Below are 11,455 nucleotides of genomic sequence, written 5' to 3' on the forward strand. Positions count from 1 at the left end.
TACAGACCAATCTATAATTTGAAGCTACAGCCTTATCACCACCTTTATGCAGTGGCATAATTTTACCCTCCTTCCACTCCCTTGGAACCCGTGCTGTTGCAAGACTTTTATTAAACAGGCATGGTAATGCTACTGCTAATCCCCTAGAACATTTCCATAAGATGCACGGTGATATATCATCAAATCCTATTGCCTTATTGACATCAAGTTTATTTCTTCAAATACCTTTTGCTCACTCACAATTAAGCCATCCTCTTATGTCCTCTACACTTAAGTTCTGTTGTGTCGTACTTTCTGTTCATATAGCTATCCTTTAGTCTCTGGGTCAGATCCCCGTTAAACTCTCATACGGGTATCATGTGGTACTTCTGGGGGACAATGGAATTGCCTCAGGATCGATGCAGCACCAGAGTATCAGAGTGTCTGAGATCAACCTCTCATAAAACGCCAAGAAAATTTATATTTCGCTGCGCCACTTAGCACTATTAGATTAAACAATATTATCAATAAAGAGGTGATCTCAAGACAGTACTTAGCTGATACCTTGCAACTTTGCACACATGGCCAAACTCTACTTTTCTCTAGTCTCCCACATAGGTTCGTATTACTTTTATAAGCGGTGCATCAGATTCCAAAAATCACAGATAGTCTTAGTTATATACAAAAGTAAGGTTTATTAGATATCATAGATATGTACATACAATACAATAAGCTTAATTCCCATCTTAAGGGAGTTCCTGACAGTCAGGATAGAGTTAAAACATTACAATACTATGAGTATACTTAAAACTGATTATGCTGTAATTCTCTAAAGTAAGATTCTTATTTATACTCTAAATTACCTTAATCATGCATGATTATCACAATAACTCAATTTCTCAGTAGTTCAATCAAACCACACAAGATAGCATTTATATCTTTTACAATCCCTTCAAAAATTTAGCAATTCCTCACTCTAGACATATTCGTAACTTCCTATAACATATTATGCAACTCTATCACAATAGGAGACAGTAAGATTTAAGGTAACCCTCTCTAAATCATAGCAGCACAGTCCTAATTAATATCCTAATTAATAACTAATTAATGTTCTTTCTTCTGTTTTTTTCAACGTGGCACAAATCTCTCATTCACGATCAGCAAAATACAAATAAAGTCTACTTATCTAAATAAAGTCTGTATCGCGTCAATGGTCTACCGGAATCTGCCTTTCCATAAACGAAATGTTCACGTGCTCCAATCTGGCTTTCTATGGACTGCCGGACTTATTCCTTCCACGGAGATACGACTGCAGAGTTCCACTGTTGCCTTTATCAAACCCTCCAGAATGGAGGCACTGCCACCCTTCACCTGCTCACGACACCGCGACTCCACTTTTCTTTCTCGGCGTTTCTCGCATTCTGCGATGTTCAGCCAACACACTCACGTGGTCTTACGTCATGGCGTCCAGCCTTCTCAGCTATATTGCATGCGCGCTGATGTCACACTATTGCTTGGGGCGAGCTGCTCCCTCGCGTTACTGCTCCATGACCTTTGCACTTCACTTCCCCCTCATCTTGAATTTGTGGTAACTTTCTATATCTTTTAATACATATTACTTTATAAAACTCTGCTAAAGGTTTACACTTCCATTATTGATTTTAGCTCATTTGTGAGTGGTACTAAATGTACATTTATTTGTTTTCTCATAGTAAAAAAAATTGCTTGATATATTTATATAGCATTAATTTAATACTCAGAGGCAATCACATGTATTTATATGCCTTTTTTTGTTTGGAAACGCATGTTAGACTGTGATAAGATTGGAGTTCCAAAAATCCCAATCCAACAATTCCTAATGATTCCACATTGATCATGATGAAACATCCTTATAAATTGATCACTGAATTCCTCAACAATGTCTTCTGCAGCAGTTACCATTCTACCACTTTCATCGATTAACATCATCTTTTCATGATCATTTTACCTTCTACTTGCTGCATATCTGATAAACTCTCTAGGGTTTTTCTTTGCTTGATTTGCCAATTTCTGTTCATACTCTACTTTTGTTTTTCTTAGTAGCTGAGTCACTTTCCTGGCATGATGTTCTTTATACTTTTCATGTAATTGATTATTCATCTTGTACTTCTTCCAAAGTACCTTCTTTTTTCCAGATTTCATGCTTAAGCTCCACTTTCATCCATTTTATAACTACCTTATTCAGCCTTTTGGCATTCAGAATACATTCACACATTGATGCTGTTATGTATTTCTTTGTCATTTTCCATGCAGCATTTATTACCTTACCTTTCCTTACTACATCAGAGGATTTCTCTATAACCAATATGACCATATTACCACCAATGGTAGGGAGGTAACTGAATTAGTCAAAACAGTAGAATTACTAAGTGAACACTTTGCAAGAACACTTTGCATTTTACAGATGGAGATATTGCAGTAACGAGAGAGGCAAAGACATATGAGTGAAAGTGATTACTGTCTTGACCTGGAACGTGGCTAAATGTGTAGGATTTTCAATTAAAGGGGGATATGTGGAATTACAGATCTGGTTAATATGAAAAACTTAGGAGATTGTTTGAATCAGTGCTATGACATGTAAAACTGCAGGGGCTGGATGTTGATAGTGCATGGAAAGGAGTAAAGAGTGTTTGACAAAAGTAATACCTAGACTCAAGAGAATAAATCAAGTGGGAGTTAAGTGGGTGAATATCATCATTAAGCTGGAGCTACAAAAAAAAAAAAAAAAAAAAAATGTGGATGGAATTCAAGGAGAAAGGTGAGGCACATGAGCAGTACAAAACACAGGACAGAAGGGTAACCAGTGTGGTTAGAAAGGCATAAGGAGAGTAGGAAACGAAATCAGCAGTATGTGGGGCAAAGATAATTCCAAACAGTTCTTTCAATATGTTGCAAGTAAAAGGAAGAATGTTTTTAAGTTTTGAAAGAGGTATACCGTGAAAAAACTCACATACAAAGATTATTTAATAGTATAATTTTCGCCTGTGTGTCACAGACATCTTCAGTACATTAAGCTCAAATTAAACAATAACTGACGATTCTAAAAAGCGCCTAAGCGCCTTATCTTACACCAGCTACTACCTAAGTAGCTGGTGTAAGATAACTATTTAATTACTACCTATTAATTAACTTAATTAACTACTACCTAAGTAGCTGGTGTAAGATAACTAAAAAGGTCAATAACTTTCCTAAAAAATTAAAATTAAAAAAAAAAATAAATAAATAAAAAAATAAAAAAAATCGATACAATAAAAAGTTAGGAAAGATTAATTGATTTGAAAATTACTATCTTCTATAAAGGGGATAGACATAAGCCGTCGGATCTGTTTAAGTTAGGAGAATGAAGTAGAGTTTCACATGTTTCTTTATAAAGGCATTCCATAAGAAACTGACTTTTGTGAAGAACTCGTCTTTCTCCAATGAACTCTGTGTCTAGTGAAGATGGCATGTTCTGCAAGTCCAGACTTCTCAGGTTTAAAGTATTCAATATAAGATTGGTGTTCTTCTAGCCGAATAGAGGCAGATCTTCCCGTTTGTCCGAAATAAGATAATCTACAAGAGCATGGAATCTGGTAGACACCTGGATGATTAAGATGTGGAAGATTGTCCTTAGGAGAAGTGAGAAAGGTGGAGATTTTTCAAAACGGTCAAAAGGCAACAAAAATATTCAGTGGTTTTAAAACTTTTGCTATACGTTCACTGATGCCTTGTACATAAGGGATAGTGATGCGTGTTATTTCTTCTGTGTTTGAAGAGGAAGACATATTAAAACTACTCAAAGTTCTTTTAATAAAGCAATTCTTATAACCATTAGATAGAAAGAAAGAAGTTATATATTGTAATTCTTTCTGTAAAAGATCATCTGAAGAACAAAAGGAGTGGGCCCAATGAACCAGTGTTTTAATAGTTCCTGCCATTTGACTGGGTTGGTGATGTGATTCCGCATGGATATAATGTCCTATATGAGTCTTCTTTCTATAAACTGAGAAATGTAGGTTACCATCTGGTTGGCGAAGAATTAGAAGATCTGAAAAGGCTAACTGCTTATTTGATTCTACTTCTAGGGTAAACTTGATCCTAGGATTCTCGTAGACAGGCTTATACGTTGGTTATGCATTTCTAAATCACTTAGGGAATTGAAACAACGTAGATCCGAATATAAATTAAATTACACTTTAGTAAATATTTCCGATATTTCGGCAATGTCACATTTCCATTTTCAAAAGGAACTTACAAAAAAGCAGGTGCACACAGGCACTACAATACAGTAACTGAGAATGAAGATATGAAGCTATCGTTCTCCTAGAAGTCCTGATGGGGCCCTCTGGCGGGCTAAGTAGGTGTTCTTGGCCGTTGGGCTGAAGGTCTGCTGATGTATGCCTCCCAAATTTGAGGCAGTCGCATACAACCAAATTTGTTGAGGTTTGGAGAGTTTCTTAGGGCTGAGGCTGATTCCATAAATAATCTTTCGAATTTGTATTTGCTCTGGTGTATTACAGTAGCTTTCTTCCATCATATTCTGTGGCATGTATCCAGAGCATGGTCTGCAAGACCAGAATGGCTGTACTTGTGAAACCGGATGTAGTCCTTGTGTTCAGAAATTCTGATATTCGCTGTCCTGCCTGTTTGGCCAAAGTTGGACAGTTTACAACTGCAAGGAACCTGGTATACACCAGGTAGGTCTAGGGGAAGTAGTTGGTCTTTGGTGGAGCGGATAAGGGATCCTAATTTTCTGTAAGGCCTGTAACAGGAGGTGAGGTCATGTTTTTTTAGAATTTTGGTAATTTTTTCCGAGGTGCCTTGGATGTAGGGAATGGTGATGGATTTAGAGTAATCTTTGTTGTGGGGGGGAGGGGGGGGGGTTGTAGGTTTTAATATTTTTTGGATTTTTTTCTCTCAGCCAATGGCTATACCCCCCCAAAAAATCCAAAAAATATTAAAACCTACAAACCACAGCCCCCCCCCCCTCCTCCACAACAAAGATTACTCTAAATCCATCACCATTCCCTACATCCGAGGCACCTCGGAAAAAATTACCAAAATTCTAAAAAACATGACCTCACCTCCTGTTACAGGCCTTACAGAAAATTAGGATCCCTTATCCGCTCCACCAAAGACCAACCACTTCCCCTAGACCTACCTGGTGTATACGTGTATACCAGGTCCCTTGCAGTTGTAAACTGTCGTACTTTGGCCAAACAGGCAGGACAGCGAATATCAGAATTTCTGAACACAAGGACTACATCCAGTTTCACAAGTACAGCCATTCTGGTCTTGCAGACCATGCTCTGGATAGATGCCACAGAATACGGTGGAAGAAAGCTACAGTAATACACCGGAGCAAATACAAATTCGAAAGATTATTTATGGAATCAGCCTCAGCCCTAAGAAACTCTCCAAACCTCAACAAATTTGGTTGTATGGGACTGCCCCAAATTTGGGAGGCATACATCAGCAGACCTTCAGCCCAATGGCCAAGAACACCTACTTTGCCCACCAGAGGGCCCCATCAGGACTTCTAGGGGAACGATAGCTTCATATCTTCATTCTCAGTGTATTGTAGTGCCTGTGTGCAACTGCCTTTTTGTAAGTTCCTTTTGAAAATGGCAATGTGACATTGCCAAAATATCGGAAATATTTACTAAAGTGTAATTTAATTTATATTCGGATCTACGTTTGATCCTAGGATGAAATGCATTTAACTTAGTGAGAAAGTGTTGAAGTTCGGATGAACTTCAACAATTCGGATGAATTGTTGAAGTTCATCCGAAGAGCCATTCCATACAGCAAAAATGTCATCGACATATCTGAACTAATGAGTAGGTCTGGGAGAAATGTTGTCATTAATTTATTAATTGTCATTATTAATTTTGTATCGAAGAATGTTTTGGAAAATGATTTTAATGAATGCTGATGGTAGGGAGGTAACTGAATCAGTCGAAATAGTAGAATTACTAAGTGAACACTTTGCAAGAGTATATCACGCAGGTGGAGATATTGCAGTAACGAGAGAGGCAAAGGCATATGAGAACTTTGGTAAATGAACTCGAGGTACACATAGCATATTACAGAACCTTCAACTAGCTAGGGAATTAGATTGTATACCAGCTCGAGTTTTACCTGAAGGCGTTAGGAAATTGTCAATGCCTTTGACCACATTGTTTAATCTAAGTCTTGGCTCTGGGTTAATCTGGAAGGGAGGGGAGTGGAGAGAGGGGAAAATAGTTCCATTGCATAAAGGAGGCTCCAAGACTGATGTAGCAAATTACCAACTGATCAGCATATCAGGAGTCATTGTCAGTGTACTGGAGATGTTGGTCAAGAGCAAAATACAGGAATGTATAGATGGAAATGGGATACTGTATGGAGAGGGCAACATGGTTTTGTGAAGGGTAGGTTGTGCCTCAGTAACTTGTTTACGTTTTATAATACAGTGACAGCTGATTTAGATAAAGTAATGGGTTTCACTGATAGTGTCGTACTTTGCTAAAGCCTTTCACAGGATACTGCATGGAATTGTAATCAATAAACTGCAGCACATGGGGATGGATATACAGTTGGTGAAATGGATAAGAGTGTGGTTGATGAAGAGATATCAGAGAGTAGTTTACTCAGGAGTAGAGTCCAGAAGAAGAAGGCCTGTGACTTGTGGCAATCCACAGGACTCTGTTCTTGGGCCACTACTATTTAATTTGTATATTAGTGATATAGGAAAGGATCTGAGAGGAACTTTTCATTTGTTTGCCAATGATGCAAAATTGGATACAGCAATAGTTAATACAGATGACATTAAAATTTTACAGCTGGATTTGGTTAGACTGGCAATCTGGGCAAAGGAGAATGGATGTCAGTGTCATGTGGCAAAGTGGAAGGTTAAAGGGGTGAAAAAATTACCAGCTGTATACTACATTGATGGAACTGTACTGCAGGAAATTGACAAAGGCCAGAGATTTGGGAGTATTAGTGGACAAAGAGTTAAAGTTTACTTTAACTCTCTGTTAAACTAAACATTAACTCAAATAGCAACAGTGACTAAAGCCGCTTGTTGGATTACTTGGCTACTGAAGAAGACTTTGACGAGCAAGTTGTTATTCCTCTTTATCAAGCCTTGATACAAGCACACAGCCATCAAGACTGTATCTTGATGGCTGTGTGCTAATCTGGTCACATGGGTTTCTTGGCAATGAGGAAGAGGTGCAGGGGATTAAGAGGCAAGCGACCAAGAAATTTGTACTGGTTTATGACGTGATAGAGAGATATCAGAGTTGTGGGTTACAAAAATTGGTTGACAGGTGGAAAAGGGCTAATATGATTGACATATGCAAATTACTGAAGGATTTGTACCAGATTAATTCAGAGGAAATTTTTCAGAACAAGTCTGGTGGTGGAAGAACTAGGAGCCATCTTTGGGAACTGAGCAAGAGTGTAGTTAGCAAGGCTGTTAGAACTAGATTTTTTGCTTGGAGAGCAGTGAATAAGTGGAATAGGTTGCCAGATTCTATTGTGGGTGCCATGATTGTGAATGAGTTCAAAGAAAAATATGATAGATATTGCACAAATGTTGGACAGTGTTTGGCATGATGTTTATAGACTCCTTCAACGAATCTAAGGAGTCATGGGAGTAGCCCATAATAATAATAATAGTAGTAGCAATAATAATATGATGTCTCAGCCAGGGTAATGACTCTGGGTAGTTGAAAAAGGGAAAAATCATTTCTTTATAAACCACTCAACGTATCAGGAGTGGTGGTAAGGTTATTGGAGAAGTTGATCGATAGCAAAATTCAGGAATGGGTGGATTAAAGTAGTCTACCATATGGGAGCAGTTTGTTTTGTGAAGGGTAGGTCACCTGAGTAATTTACTTATATGTTTATGATAAGCTGACAGCTTAATTGGATAAAGGGTATTTATTCAGGATGTTACTGCTGTACTTGGTAAACTCATTTGGCAGGATACTACATGTAACTGTTTTGTATAAATTGGAGCAATAGGAATAGGTATGAAACTGGTGATGTGGATAATAGAGGGAATAAATGCTCTGGAGATGGATCAGCCTGGCTGGCCAAGTGTTTAGTGTGTCCGCTGCTCTCCAACCAAAAGGCTGTGGGTTTGAATCCTTCCTTAGGCTTGGATGTTCATGATTGTCTTTCATCTTCATACATTCATTCATACAAATATATATACATTCTCCCAATATGGAATGGGTCACCATGGGAGAAGTAGACACAACCTTCCTGCAACTTGAGGCCTTCACCCAGCAGTGAGGAAGATACAGGCTGAATATCATAGAAATACTGACATTGCATTGATGTTTCTTTATGCAAATACCAGGAGTATCCAGAACATAGGAGATGAATTGATGTCATTGATAGCCTCAGCTGGTCCAAAGATTACTGGAATCAGTGAAATATGGTTCATTGAAGATGATATATACTGAAAAGAATAGAAGTAGAAGGGTACAGCATATTTTGGCAGGACAGGAAGAGTAAACTTGGTGGTGGAGTATTGTGTATCATAAGTGATGAGTTGTGTCCTCTCAGAGCAGAGAATTTGGAGGAAAATGACACTAATGGTTTGTGAGAGTATATGGTGTGAGATGATGGTAGGCAGGACAGAAATGTTGCTATAGGCAAGGGAGATTAGAGTTTGAAGAGTGAGAAATGTTTGGTAGTTGAGTTTGACAAGTGAGGGCAAGGAAGGTGACTTGGTTGGCAAGGGCAGTCAAAAGTGAAGTATAAGCAGCAGTTAGCCAATGAAGCCAAAAAGAATCCTAGGGAGCTCTTTTGATATGTAGCCAACAAAAAAAAAAAAAAAAAAAAAAAAAAAACGTTTATGGAAAGACGACATTGATTGGAGAAAATTGTATTGAGCCGTTCATAAAGGTGTTTGATTCTTGTGAATGTGACATCTTGGAGAGATTGAAAGCAGTTCATGATGGGGAGAAGAGATTGACTGTAAGTAAGCAAGAGGTGTAGGGGGAATTGAGCAAACTTCATGTTAATAAGGCTCTTGGACTTGATAATATATCACCACACATTCTGAAGGAATGTGCCAGGGAGTTGACTTCTGCCTCTACATATTTTTTTATTATGAGTCTTGCACTGGGTCAAGTTCCTAAGGAGTGGAAGGAGGGCAAGATTGTGCCACTTCATAAGAGGGGGGGGATAGAACTCAAGCATCAAATTATAGGCCTATCTGTGTTCTGTGTGTCAGGTGTTGTGATTAAGTTGTTGGAGAAGCTTGTGAGAACTAGGATCCAGAATTGGGTTGACAACTATGGTATTATCTTTGATGGACAGTATGGATTTGCTGAAGGGGGGTCATGTTTTAGTAATCTACTTACTTATTTACAATAAGATGATACCTTCCTTGGACAGAGGAGAGGGATATACAGCAATAAATATACTTTGATTTTTGCAAAGGTTTTTGATAGATTACAACATGATAAGTTGATAGTCAAACTAGAGTAATGGGTTGGTTTATTAGATTAGTGCATTGGATTGGAGACTGGCTATCTGATAGGTAGCAGCAAGTTTGTATGGGGGAGCAATATCCAGGAAGAGGAAAGTCACTAGTGGTACGAGTCTAGTACACACCTTGTATTAGACTCAGGGGTCTGTTTTAGGGCCATTGCTGTTTAACCTGTAAGTTAATGATATTGGCAAAGATTTGGATGGGGATATTCAGTTTTTTGCAGATGATGATGCGAAATTAGGATGAACTATGAAGAATAGAGATGATGTGGCCTTACAAGAAGACTTGAATAAATTGAGTGAATGGGCACAGAAATGGTGATATGAGTTCAATGTTGCAAAATGTAAGGTTTTTAAATTTGGGAAATGAAGATGGGATGTAGAATTTATGCTTGATGGGGATATATTGTTGCAGATGGAGGAAATAAAAAATCTTGCGGTGATAGTAGATAAGGATCTGAAATTTAGGCCACACATGGACTTCTGTTCTGTGCACAGATTTGGTCACTTGGTTTTCAAAAGGATGAAGAGATGTTGTAAAGTGGACCAGAGATGACTTACTAAGGTAGTTTCTGGTCTCTGGAAAGTCGAATATGAGGAAAGGTTGAGAAGATGCAATATACAGAGTCAAGTTATAGGATCAACGTTGGAGAGGTTTTACAGTAATTGGTGGGAGATCAGGAAGAACCAGAGGACCTCCCTGGAAGCTGTATAAGGAGAGTATGAGCAGTGGATTGAGAAGCAGTTTTTTGCATGCAGAGATGTGAATGATTGGAATGAGAGTGTGGTGTCTGCAGAGAATTTGAGTGTGTTTAAGGCACAGTATGATGAGCTGTGTGTATGATAAAAGGGCCTCCTACATGAGTCTTTGACTCCATGGGGTCTTGGGATAATAATAAATAATATGCGCAAAATGAGTGATCATTATGGAAAAATTTAACTACAGTAGTATAATCTGAGAAGAAGAAATAGCATGCTTTAGTAAAATTAATTTCTGGAATTCTTGTAGGACAAATGCCACTGACAGCATGTAGAAGAAGAAGCAGAATAATCATGAGGTTCAAGAGTTCTGGACTTTGTCATAGCATCAGAGAATCTAACAGATGGCTTCCTTACCCCTCGGTTGGTGAGAGGGACCATGTAGTTATGACTTGGCAGATGAAGTGACATGTAGAAGTACATAGGAGAAAGGAAATTATGTGAAATTTTTACTATTATTATTATTAGTACTAGTAGTATTATACAAGTATCTCCATCGAGTCTTGAGACTCATGGTTGAAGACCCACACTGACTTTCATACAAACAAAACAAAACCTATCATACCTCTCCTTAAACTCTTCATTGTCAGGGCACTCACAACTAATGATGGCAATCCATTCATCACTTTCTACCACACAAAAAATCTAGTCTGCACATGCTTACTAACCACACTCTTGCAGAACTTCCACAGATGATCCCTGGTTTTTCTCTGTTTGTCATGTATTGAACAATTTCCTTTGTTTCAAAGTGATAAAACTCATTTCATATATGTTTCTGTCATATCTGTTCTTTTCCACCCATCAAGCAAACTTTGAAACCCACACACCTTCAATCTATCACCTGTCTTCATAAAAAGCACTCCACAGATCTGTCAAAGCTTGGTTACTCATCACTGTATCCTCCTCCATCTCTTGATCCGCAAGAAACCCAGGTGATCAAATCTGTGCACAGTTGCACAGTAGTCATAATGCAGCCAAATCATACCCTTATAAAGTGGGATAATACCTTATTTTTACATTTTGGTTTGCTTTTCAACATTCAAGGAATCTTTTGAGCTATTTCACCAACTTTTGCAATATGTCCTATAAACTTCAACTCTTTTTCTACTATTATCTTTAAGTCTCTAGCCCCACCAATTTACTATAATCCAGTACAAATCGATGTGATAGACGATATGTAACCCATTGAACCCTGAGTACATAA

This window comes from Typopeltis vanoorti, chromosome 14, assembly GCF_054136105.1.
Source record: "Typopeltis vanoorti isolate ZY-2024b chromosome 14, IOZ_Tvanoo_1.0, whole genome shotgun sequence".
Classification (NCBI taxonomy): domain Eukaryota; kingdom Metazoa; phylum Arthropoda; class Arachnida; order Uropygi; family Thelyphonidae; genus Typopeltis; species Typopeltis vanoorti.